Here is a 10,188-nt window from a genome sequence, read left to right as displayed (position 1 = left end):
CCTGTGGAATTCTCTACCACAGAAAGTTGTTGAGGCCAATTCACTAAATATATTCAAAAAGGAGTTAGATGAGGTCCTTACTGCTAGGGGGATCAAGGGGTATGGTGAGAAAGCAGGAATGGGGTACTGAAGTTGAATGTTCAGCCATGAACTCATTGAATGGCGGTGCAGGCTAGAAGGGCCGAATGGCCTACTCCTGCACCTATTTTCTATGTTTCTATGTTTCTAATATCACACACACAGCCAGTACTCAGACATATATCACACAAACACAGCCCGTACACAGACTTATATCACACACACAGGTTTCCAATTTACCGACGTCAGACGCGCTCAGGCCTTTGGGAAGCTCGTGGATTCAAATCAGGAACCACGTGACTGTCGAGGCCCCGTCTCCGACTGTGGGAGTGGGCGGGGCGATGCTGGAGTTTTGCCGGGCAGCGATTGGTGCGGCAAGCTCTCAATCAGCTGCTTGCACCCAATAGCAGCGACGGGGCACATCTACTCCTTCAGCGCAATATGCGCATGCACTTGATCCCCGGATGCTGACGGTTGGCGAAGTGAGAAAAATGGCGGAAATTTAGCGAAAGGGGAATTGGAGCCTCTGAGGGTGAGTGTCCCGGGGAGAGAGGGAGCCTGGGGCTTAGGGTGAGTGTCTCGGGGGGAGAGGGAGCCGTGGGCTGAGGGAGAGTGTCCCGGGGGGGAGAGGGAGCCGGGGGCTGAGGGAGAGTGTCCCGGGGGGAGAGGGAGCCGTGGGCTGAGGGAGAGTGTCCCGGGGGCTGAGGGTGAATGTCCCCGGGGGAGAAGGAGAAGGAGAGGGAGCCGGGGGCTGAGGGTGAGTGTCCCGGGGAGAGAGGGAGCCTGGGGCTGAGGGTGAGTGTCTCGGGGGGGAGAGGGAGCCGGGGGCTGAGGGAGAGTGTCTCGGGGGGAGAGGGAGCCGGGGGCTGAGGGTGAATGTCCCGGGGGGGGGAGGAGAGGGAGCCGGGGGCTGAGGTGAGTGTCCCGGGGAGACAGGGAGCCCGGGGCTGAGGATGAGTGTCCCGGGGGGAGAAGGAGAGGGAGCTGGGGGCTGAGGGTGAGTGTCCGGGGAGAGAGGGAGCCGGGGGCTGAGGATGAGTGTCCCAGGAGGAGAGTGTCCAGGGGTCTGAGGGTGAGTGTCCCGGGGGCTGAGGGAGAGTGTCCCGGGGGCTGAGGGAGAGTGTCCCCGGGGGCTGAGGGAGCCGGGGTATGAGGGTGAGTATCCCGGGGGTAGACCCTTTCACGAGACCCTTTCTCTGTTTATATTACACCAGACCCTCTCCCTGTTGATATTACACCCGACCCTGTCCCTGTTTATATTACACCGGACCCTGTCCCTGTTTATATTACACCGGACCCTGTCCCTGTTTATATCACACCGGACCCTGTCTCTGTTTATATTACACTGGACCATGTCTCTGCTTATATGATACTAGATCCTGTCGCTTTTTAGATTGCACTGGGCCCAGTCTCTGTTTAGATTGCACTGGGCCCAGTCTCTGTTTTATTACACTAGATGCTGTCTCTGTTTATATTACACTCGACCCTATCAGGGAGTCATGTAACATGAACAGATATACAGTTTATACTGCACAAGACACTCTCACTCTTTATATTACACTCACTCTGTCTCTGTTTATATTACATAGAAGCTGACTCTGTTTATATTACAAAGAACCTGTCTCTGTTTATATGACACTAGACTCTGGCCCTGTTTAAATTACACTGGATTCTGTCTCTGTTTATGAAGCATAAAACCGTGTCCCTGTTTATGTTACACTAGCCCCTGGCCTTATTTATATTACACTAGACCCTGTCTCTGTTTATAGGCCCTGTCTCTGTTTATAGGCCCTGTCTCTGTTTATAGGCCCTGTCTCTGTTTATATTACACTTCACCATGGCTCTGTTTATATTACACTCGACACCTGTCTCTGTTTATATTACGCTGGACCCTGTCCCTGTTTATATTACGCTGGACCCTGTCCCTGTTTATATTACGCTGGACCCTGTCCCTGTTTATATTACGCTGGACCCTGTCCCTGTTTATATTACGCTGGACCCTGTCCCTGTTTATATTACGCTGGACCCTGTCCCTGTTTATATTACGCTGGACCCTGTCCCTGTTTATATTACGCTGGACGCTGTCCCTGTTTATATTACGCTGGACGCTGTCCCTGTTTATATTACGCTGAACGCTGTCCCTGTTTATATTACGCTGGACCCTGTCCCTGTTTATATTACGCTGGACCCTGTCCCTGTTTATATTACGCTGGACCCTGTCCCTGTTTATATTACGCTGGACCCTGTCCCTGTTTATATTACGCTGGACCCTGTCCCTGTTTATATTACGCTGGACCCTGTCCCTGTTTATATTACGCTGGACCCTGTCCCTGTTTATATTACGCTGGACCCTGTCCCTGTTTATATTACGCTGGACCCTGTCCCTGTTTCTATTACGCTGGACCCTGTCCCTGTTTCTATTACGCTGGACCCTGTCCCTGTTTCTATTACGCTGGACCCTGTCCCTGTTTCTATTACGCTGGACCCTGTCCCTGTTTCTATTACGCTGGACCCTGTCCCTGTTTCTATTACGCTGGACCCTGTCCCTGTTTCTATTACGCTGGACCCTGTCCCTGTTTCTATTACGCTGGACCCTGTCCCTGTTTCTATTACGCTGGACCCTGTCCCTGTTTCTATTACGCTGGACCCTGTCCCTGTTTCTATTACGCTGGACCCTGTCCCTGTTTCTATTACGCTGGACCCTGTCCCTGTTTCTATTACGCTGGACCCTGTCCCTGTTTCTATTACGCTGGACCCTGTCCCTGTTTCTATTACGCTGGACCCTGTCCCTGTTTCTATTACGCTGGACCCTGTCCCTGTTTCTATTACGCTGGACCCTGTCCCTGTTTCTATTACGCTGGACCCTGTCCCTGTTTCTATTACGCTGGACCCTGTCCCTGTTTCTATTACGCTGGACCCTGTCCCTGTTTCTATTACGCTGGACCCTGTCCCTGTTTCTATTACGCTGGACCCTGTCCCTGTTTCTATTACGCTGGACCCTGTCCCTGTTTCTATTACGCTGGACCCTGTCCCTGTTTCTATTACGCTGGACCCTGTCCCTGTTTCTATTACGCTGGACCCTGTCCCTGTTTCTATTACGCTGGTCCCTGTCCCTGTTTCTATTACGCTGGACCCTGTCCCTGTTTCTATTACGCTGGACCCTGTCCCTGTTTCTATTACGCTGGACCCTGTCCCTGTTTCTATTACGCTGGACCCTGTCCCTGTTTCTATTACGCTGGACCCTGTCCCTGTTTCTATTACGCTGGACCCTGTCCCTGTTTCTATTACGCTGGACCCTGTCCCTGTTTCTATTACGCTGGACCCTGTCCCTGTTTCTATTACGCTGGACCCTGTCCCTGTTTCTATTACGCTGGACCCTGTCCCTGTTTCTATTACGCTGGACCCTGTCCCTGTTTCTATTACGCTGGACCCTGTCCCTGTTTCTATTACGCTGGACCCTGTCCCTGTTTCTATTACGCTGGACCCTGTCCCTGTTTCTATTACGCTGGACCCTGTCCCTGTTTCTATTACGCTGGACCCTGTCCCTGTTTCTATTACGCTGGACCCTGTCCCTGTTTCTATTACGCTGGACCCTGTCCCTGTTTCTATTACGCTGGACCCTGTCCCTGTTTCTATTACGCTGGACCCTGTCCCTGTTTCTATTACGCTGGACCCTGTCCCTGTTTCTATTACGCTGGACCCTGTCCCTGTTTCTATTACGCTGGACCCTGTCCCTGTTTCTATTACGCTGGACCCTGTCCCTGTTTCTATTACGCTGGACCCTGTCCCTGTTTCTATTACGCTGGACCCTGTCCCTGTTTCTATTACGCTGGACCCTGTCCCTGTTTCTATTACGCTGGACCCTGTCCCTGTTTCTATTACGCTGGACCCTGTCTCCGTTTATATTACGCTAGACCCTGTCCCTGTTTATATTACACAAGGCCCTGTCTCTGTTTATATTACACAAGGCCCTGTCTCTGTTTATATTACACTAGAACCTGTCCCTGTTTATATTACATTAGATCCTGTCACTGTTTATATTACACCAAAACTGTCTCTGTTTATATTACACGAGATCCTGTCCCTGTTTATATTACGCTGGACCCTGTCCCTGTTTATATTACGCTGGACCCTGTCCCTGTTTATATTACGCTGGACGCTGTCCCTGTTTATATTACGCTGGACCCTGTCCCTGTTTCTATTACGCTGGACCCTGTCCCTGTTTCTATTACGCTGGACCCTGTCCCTGTTTCTATTACGCTGGACCCTGTCCCTGTTTCTATTACGCTGGACCCTGTCCCTGTTTCTATTACGCTGGACCCTGTCCCTGTTTCTATTACGCTGGACCCTGTCCCTGTTTCTATTACGCTGGACCCTGTCCCTGTTTCTATTACGCTGGACCCTGTCTCCGTTTATATTACGCTGGACCCTGTCTCCGTTTATATTACGCTAGACCCTGTCCCTGTTTATATTACATTAGATCCTGTCACTGTTTATATTACACCAAAACTGTCTCTGTTTATATTACACGAGATCCTGTCCCTGTTTATATTACACTGGACGCTGTCCCTGTTTATATTACGCTGGACCCTGTCCCTGTTTATATTACGCTGGACCCTGTCCCTGTTTATATTACACTCGACCCTGTCCCTGTTTCTATTACACTGGACCCGGTCTCTGTTAATATCACACTAGACCCTGTCACTGTTTATATTACACTAGACCCTGTCTGTGTTTATATTACACTAGAACCTGTCCCTGTTTATATTACACTAGAACCTGTCCCTGTTTATATTACATTAGATCCTGTCACTGTTTATATTACACCAAAACTGTCTCTGTTTATATTACACTGGACGCTGTCCCTGTTTATATTACACTGGACGCTGTCGCTGTTTATATTACACTGGACCCTGTCCCTGTTTATATTAAGTTGGACCCTGTCCCTGTTTATATTAAGCTGGACCCTGTCCCTGTTTATATTACGCTGGACCCTGTCCCTGTTTATATTACACGAGACCCTGTCTGTGTTTATATTACACTCGACCCTGTCCGTGTTTATATTACACTCGACCCTATCCGTGTTTATATTACACTAGAACCTGTCTCTGTTTATATTACCCCAGACCCTGTCCCTGTTTGTATTACACTCGACCCTTTCCTTGTTTATATTACACGGGACCCTGTCCCTGTTTATATTACACTAGACCCTGTCCCTGTTTATATTACACTAGATCCTGTCCCTGTTTACATCACACTGGACTCTGTCTCTGCTTATTTTGCACTAGATCCTGTCTCTGTTTATATTACGCTGGACCCTGTCCCTGTTTATATTACGCTGGACCCTGTCCCTGTTTATATTACGCTGGACCCTGTCCCTGTTTATATTACGCTGGACCCTGTCCCTGTTTATATTACGCTGGACCCTGTCCCTGTTTATATTACGCTGGAACCTGTCCCTGTTTATATTACGCTGGACCCTGTCCCTGTTTATATTACGCTGGACCCTGTCCCTGTTTATATTACGCTGGACCCTGTCCCTGTTTATATTACGCTGGACCCTGTCCCTGTTTATATTACGCTGGACCCTGTCCCTGTTTATATTACGCTGGAACCTGTCCCTGTTTATATTGCGCTGGACCTGTGAATGTTTAAAAATGTATAGAGACATTGAAGTTGAGAACGTGGGAATTGTATAGGGACAGTATAAGCTAACAAAGAATTCATGAAGGAATAGCCATGACATCTCAGACTCGAGACTACGAAATGTTACAACACTAACACGTATTGAAACAAAACCTATGGCTTGCAGAAAAACCTCAAGGTCTTATTAAATTATGTTCTTAACCTGAAACATTAACAGAAGGTCTTTGTTTAAAATCAGACCATAATTTGGTCGGCTTATGAGTGGACAAAGGGAAAGAGGGATCAAAAGAGATAGGCTGAACTAGGATGTCACTCGAGCCCTATCTTGTTATCTTTTGTCGAAAATGTATAACCATCGTCCCTTTACAATGTAACGTCACTTTGTACGTAGGAAGTGGGTGCGTTCGAACAGACTTGCATTCCTTCTGTTTGATAAAGTCCCCGATCGGGAGTTGCTTTTTAAATAAAAGCTTGCTTTTTTTAAAGCACAAACGGTATTCGTTTCAGTAATTTTGCTGAACCAGATTGAGGTAAAAGAATCCAAGAATCAACATTTGGTGTCAGAAGTGGGATCTCAACGGACGACTGCCGAAAACTTGTGAATTAAGAGCCAGACTAGCCTTGGACGAGACGAGACGAGGGGAAAGTGGCCACTGGAGTGAGTATGATTTCAATACTGCTCCAGTTTCCCCCCGGTTTCAAAAGTCTGAGGAAAGTTTAGCCACTCGCTGGTTCTCAGGTAGTGTCTGAACGAGATCCAGGACAATCTGGTGAATACCTTTCAAACTTAGAATAGGGATAGAGATAGGGACGCAAACCAAGCGGCGACTTGGAAAGATAGGTTAGAATAGGTAAGTCTTGCGCGGTGACGCAAACCAAGCGGCGACTTGGAAAGATAGGTAAGTCTGCCTGGGTTCGAGGCCCACAGCCTGCCTGGGTTCGAGGCCCAGTGTCTGTATGGGTTCGAGGCCCAAGTAGATCCGTGCGGCGACACGGAAAGTAGGGATAGTTAGAGCTAGATAGGGATAGATGATCAATAATGGATCCAAAAATTAATAGGAAAGAAAAGAAATTCTTGTGAACGTCTGTTTAAATAAGAAATACTTCTGTGATTTTTACTGTTTTTAAAAAAAAAAGCCGGGGAGTTGTGGTTTGTTTTCGCTCCACCTACTTTTTCAAACAGAATGAAATTTTTTTTAACCCTTCGTAGTGTTGTCCTGTATGTGGGAAGTTTAAGAGTGTGAACTTTATTGAATTACATATATTCGGATGATAAGTTACGGAGCCAGGAAATGCACAAAGGATAGGTTTGTTGAGTTAAAAAAAAAAATACATGGTCCCGGTGGTTAAAAAAAAGGATTTAACATGCTCACTTACTTGTCAAAAGAAAACATTCAGAGAAGGCACAGCAAAACAACTGAGATGGATTCAAAAGGATTCCAAAAAAAAATTATATTAAATAACACGACCTTGAGGCTGGAACAATTGAGATAACGAAAAGCAGTCCACAGCCTACGTGCCAGACCGAGGTTTTATGTGGCGGTCGGAAGAGAGGGCTGTGGCTGGTGAGGTGACCAGGGTCAGGGACCTGCTCGATGGCGGAGGAGCGGGCTGGATGGCGCCAGACACGCTGGCGCGGCGCCTAAATTCTGCCAACGTCCGCCACGCGGCCGATGCCATCGAGTCGCTAAAAACAGCTCTGGGCCCTGACTCCGTTAGGTGCATCGAGGAGGCTCAAGCACGTGGGGAGATCCCGTCCGAACTGACCCCCGTCCGGACGGAATTCCTCATCGGCGCCAAACCCCGGAACCTCCCTCGGGGGCCGGAGCCTCACAACTTGAGCCGCCTCGGGGAAATCCCCTCCGTGCCTTTCAGTTCCGCGCGGAGGGGTTTCCTGTACGGGCTGCTCCTGCACACTCTCAGCTTTGCCATCCTCGCCGGCCGTCCGGACACGCCATGGCGTACCATCTTGCCGTCCGGAGGAGGCGGGGGTCCCCGATGGAGGGCACTCTACGCAGGGGTCCTCCCACTATTCATCGGGGACTTGGCCTGGAGGGTGGTGCACGGAGCAGTGCCGTGCAACAAATTTCTAAGCCGGTTCACGGACTCCCAGGCCGCCTGCAATTTCTGCGGTCTGGAAGAGTCCGTGTTCCATGTTTTTATGGAATGCACAAGGTTGCAGCCCCTGTTTTATTATTTGAAGGGGCTGCTCCTGAAATTCTGGCTGCAATTCAGTCCCACTCTCCTGATCTTTGGGCACCCTGTGCGGAGGGGAGCGGGTAGGTCCGAAGGCCTCCTCGTAGGACTGCTCCTGGGCACGGCCAAGGGTGCCATCAGCCGGTCCAGGCAGCGGGCGGTCGAGGGGGTCGTTCAACCTGACTGCCTGCCTCTCTTCCGCTCTTATATCCGGTCCAGGGTGTCCTTGGAGATGGAGCACGCGGTGTTCACCGGTACGCTCGCGGCCTTCCGCGAAAGGTGGGCACCGGAGGGACTGGAGTGCATCATCACGCCCGGCAACCAAATTTTAATTTGATTTTACGTTTTAAAGTTTAATTTGTTTTCATTGCCGGTACTTTTAGTGTCCCCCTCCTCTTTTATAGGGGGCACTGGAAAAATTTGATTTTAGCGCCCCAAAAAAAAACCGAAAAAAAAAGGGGGCCTTGAAAATGTCTGCTGTGTCACCCAGGCGGGTGGCATGGTTTTAATGTTTATGTTTTGCAGGTAAACTCCAAAAAGAGTTTCTCTCTAGTTATGGAAAAGACAAAAAAAAAGCAACGTACTAAATAGGTGCTGAAAGAAAAAAAAAATGTTCTGAGATTTTATATTATGAGAAAAATTCCAGTGCAGTCTAAAAAAAAAATCACTCCTGTCCAGTTGGCAGAAAAACTCCATTAAATTAGGGCTTTCATGACAGAAGGAGAACATATTAAAAACCGTAGACTGTCGAAATCTCGACCTCCGAAAAGAATGACTCCGACACTTACAGCTCCGGTAGAAGTTTCCTTTTTAATTTACTTGCTCGCAAGGGGTAGGTTTCACTCAGTCAAGGGCTAAATGAACACCTCCGAAATGGTTCAGTTTAACAATAACAAGATATTTATACAGTAAAACCAAAGTTCTGGCCTCTCCCTGTGTATTGCTCTGTCTCACAGTCAGTGAATACAGATAAAGAGTTAATTACTATATCCTGGTCCTGTCATGGTGTCCAGATATTTCCTTTTGTCAGGGTTATCAGAAAGCCAAACGGCCATTACTCCATGAGTCATAGGTAATGGGCTATCACCTGTCTTGTATTGTGTCAGGATTGTTTCAATTTCCTGGTCAGTTTATCTGTTTGCATCAAATGGATGAGGTAAAGGAAAGAGATAATGGCTAGAAGATAAGGGTGGGGTGACATGGAACTCCTGTCGTGTAGACAATAGGAGAGCACCATGGGGGGTTACTTGTCTCAGCATGACTTGTCTCCTAGCTGTCTGATGGCCATCAGCCATCTAACAGCAGGTTTAGCTGTTTATGCAAGCTGACTGCTAAAATGCAGAAAGTTCTGGAAGGGCCAGGACTCCATTTTAATCAAAAGGCACACAAATACCGTATGGTATCAGCTTAGATAAAAATACTTTCCACATTCCCCCATTTTGTCCTTCACAAGGACAACTCAATCCATTCTGATCTTGTACAGTCTCTCCATTTCCATTTCTACACAAGAGCCTTCAGCAGTTGTTGCTACCATAACTCTACCCGTGGTCTCGGTAGGTAACATAGTTTCTCCCACCCTGGCACAGCAACACTTAATGACGACAAATAAAAGATACAGGGCGAAGACTATCAGCAGGAATATGATCAAACCCTGTACCACAGATTTCCCCAGGGCTCCCAACCATCCTGATGCCCAACCCCACAAGGTGATACCGTCCTGGCCAACTGTCTGTTTATACTCTATTACCTTTTTCCTGATGTTTTCAGCTAGACTGCCGATATCTTCTGATTTATCTGGGATATACGTACAGCATTCTTCACCTATTAATGCGCATGTTCCTCCCTCCTTGGCTAGGAGATAATCTAAGGCCATACGATTTTGGAGAGCCACTGTTCGAATAGCTACCATTTCGTCATTTATCCCTTCAAAGGCTTGGGAAGTTGCGTTGTCTACTGATTCTACTAAGTTAGCCAGTTCCCGTAACTGCCATTCGGTCGATGCTATTCCATAGGGTGGCACCATTACCTTGAATATTCCGTTTAGCCACGTCAAATCCCGTTTAAATCTGTGGCTTCCATAGGCCTCCCTTAGAGTCCTTACTGATCTGATAAGGGGTACCACATATCCTAAGTAACAGGACCCCTGTCCAGTTGGCTGGTAACCATGGGTAGGCTTTATGGCCACAAATAAAGTAGGTGCAATTATAGGACGTCAGCTCCTGGTCCTTTCGCACTGTCCCTACTCGAGTGGTCTCACCTTCCCACCCT

General features: G+C 48.3%; 1 protein-coding gene across 5 annotated transcripts in view; it reads left to right on the top strand.

Annotated features, from left to right (window-relative positions):
* The first annotated feature begins 538 nt into the window (after positions 1-538).
* The window catches only part of LOC139249547 (zinc finger protein 664-like), a 202,033-nt gene continuing 192,383 nt past the window's right edge, over positions 539-10,188 (top strand). For all 5 annotated transcript variants that reach the window (XR_011591200.1, XR_011591199.1, XM_070872487.1 and 2 more), the window contains exon 1: positions 539-610. The gene's annotated coding sequence lies outside the window, so the exon portion shown is untranslated. The remainder of the gene's footprint in view (positions 611-10,188) is intronic.

The sequence above is a fragment of the Pristiophorus japonicus genome, unplaced genomic scaffold (genome assembly GCF_044704955.1).
Source record: "Pristiophorus japonicus isolate sPriJap1 unplaced genomic scaffold, sPriJap1.hap1 HAP1_SCAFFOLD_318, whole genome shotgun sequence".
In the NCBI taxonomy this organism is placed as follows: Eukaryota; Metazoa; Chordata; class Chondrichthyes; family Pristiophoridae; genus Pristiophorus; species Pristiophorus japonicus.
This window is presented reverse-complemented; position numbering and strand designations above follow the sequence as displayed.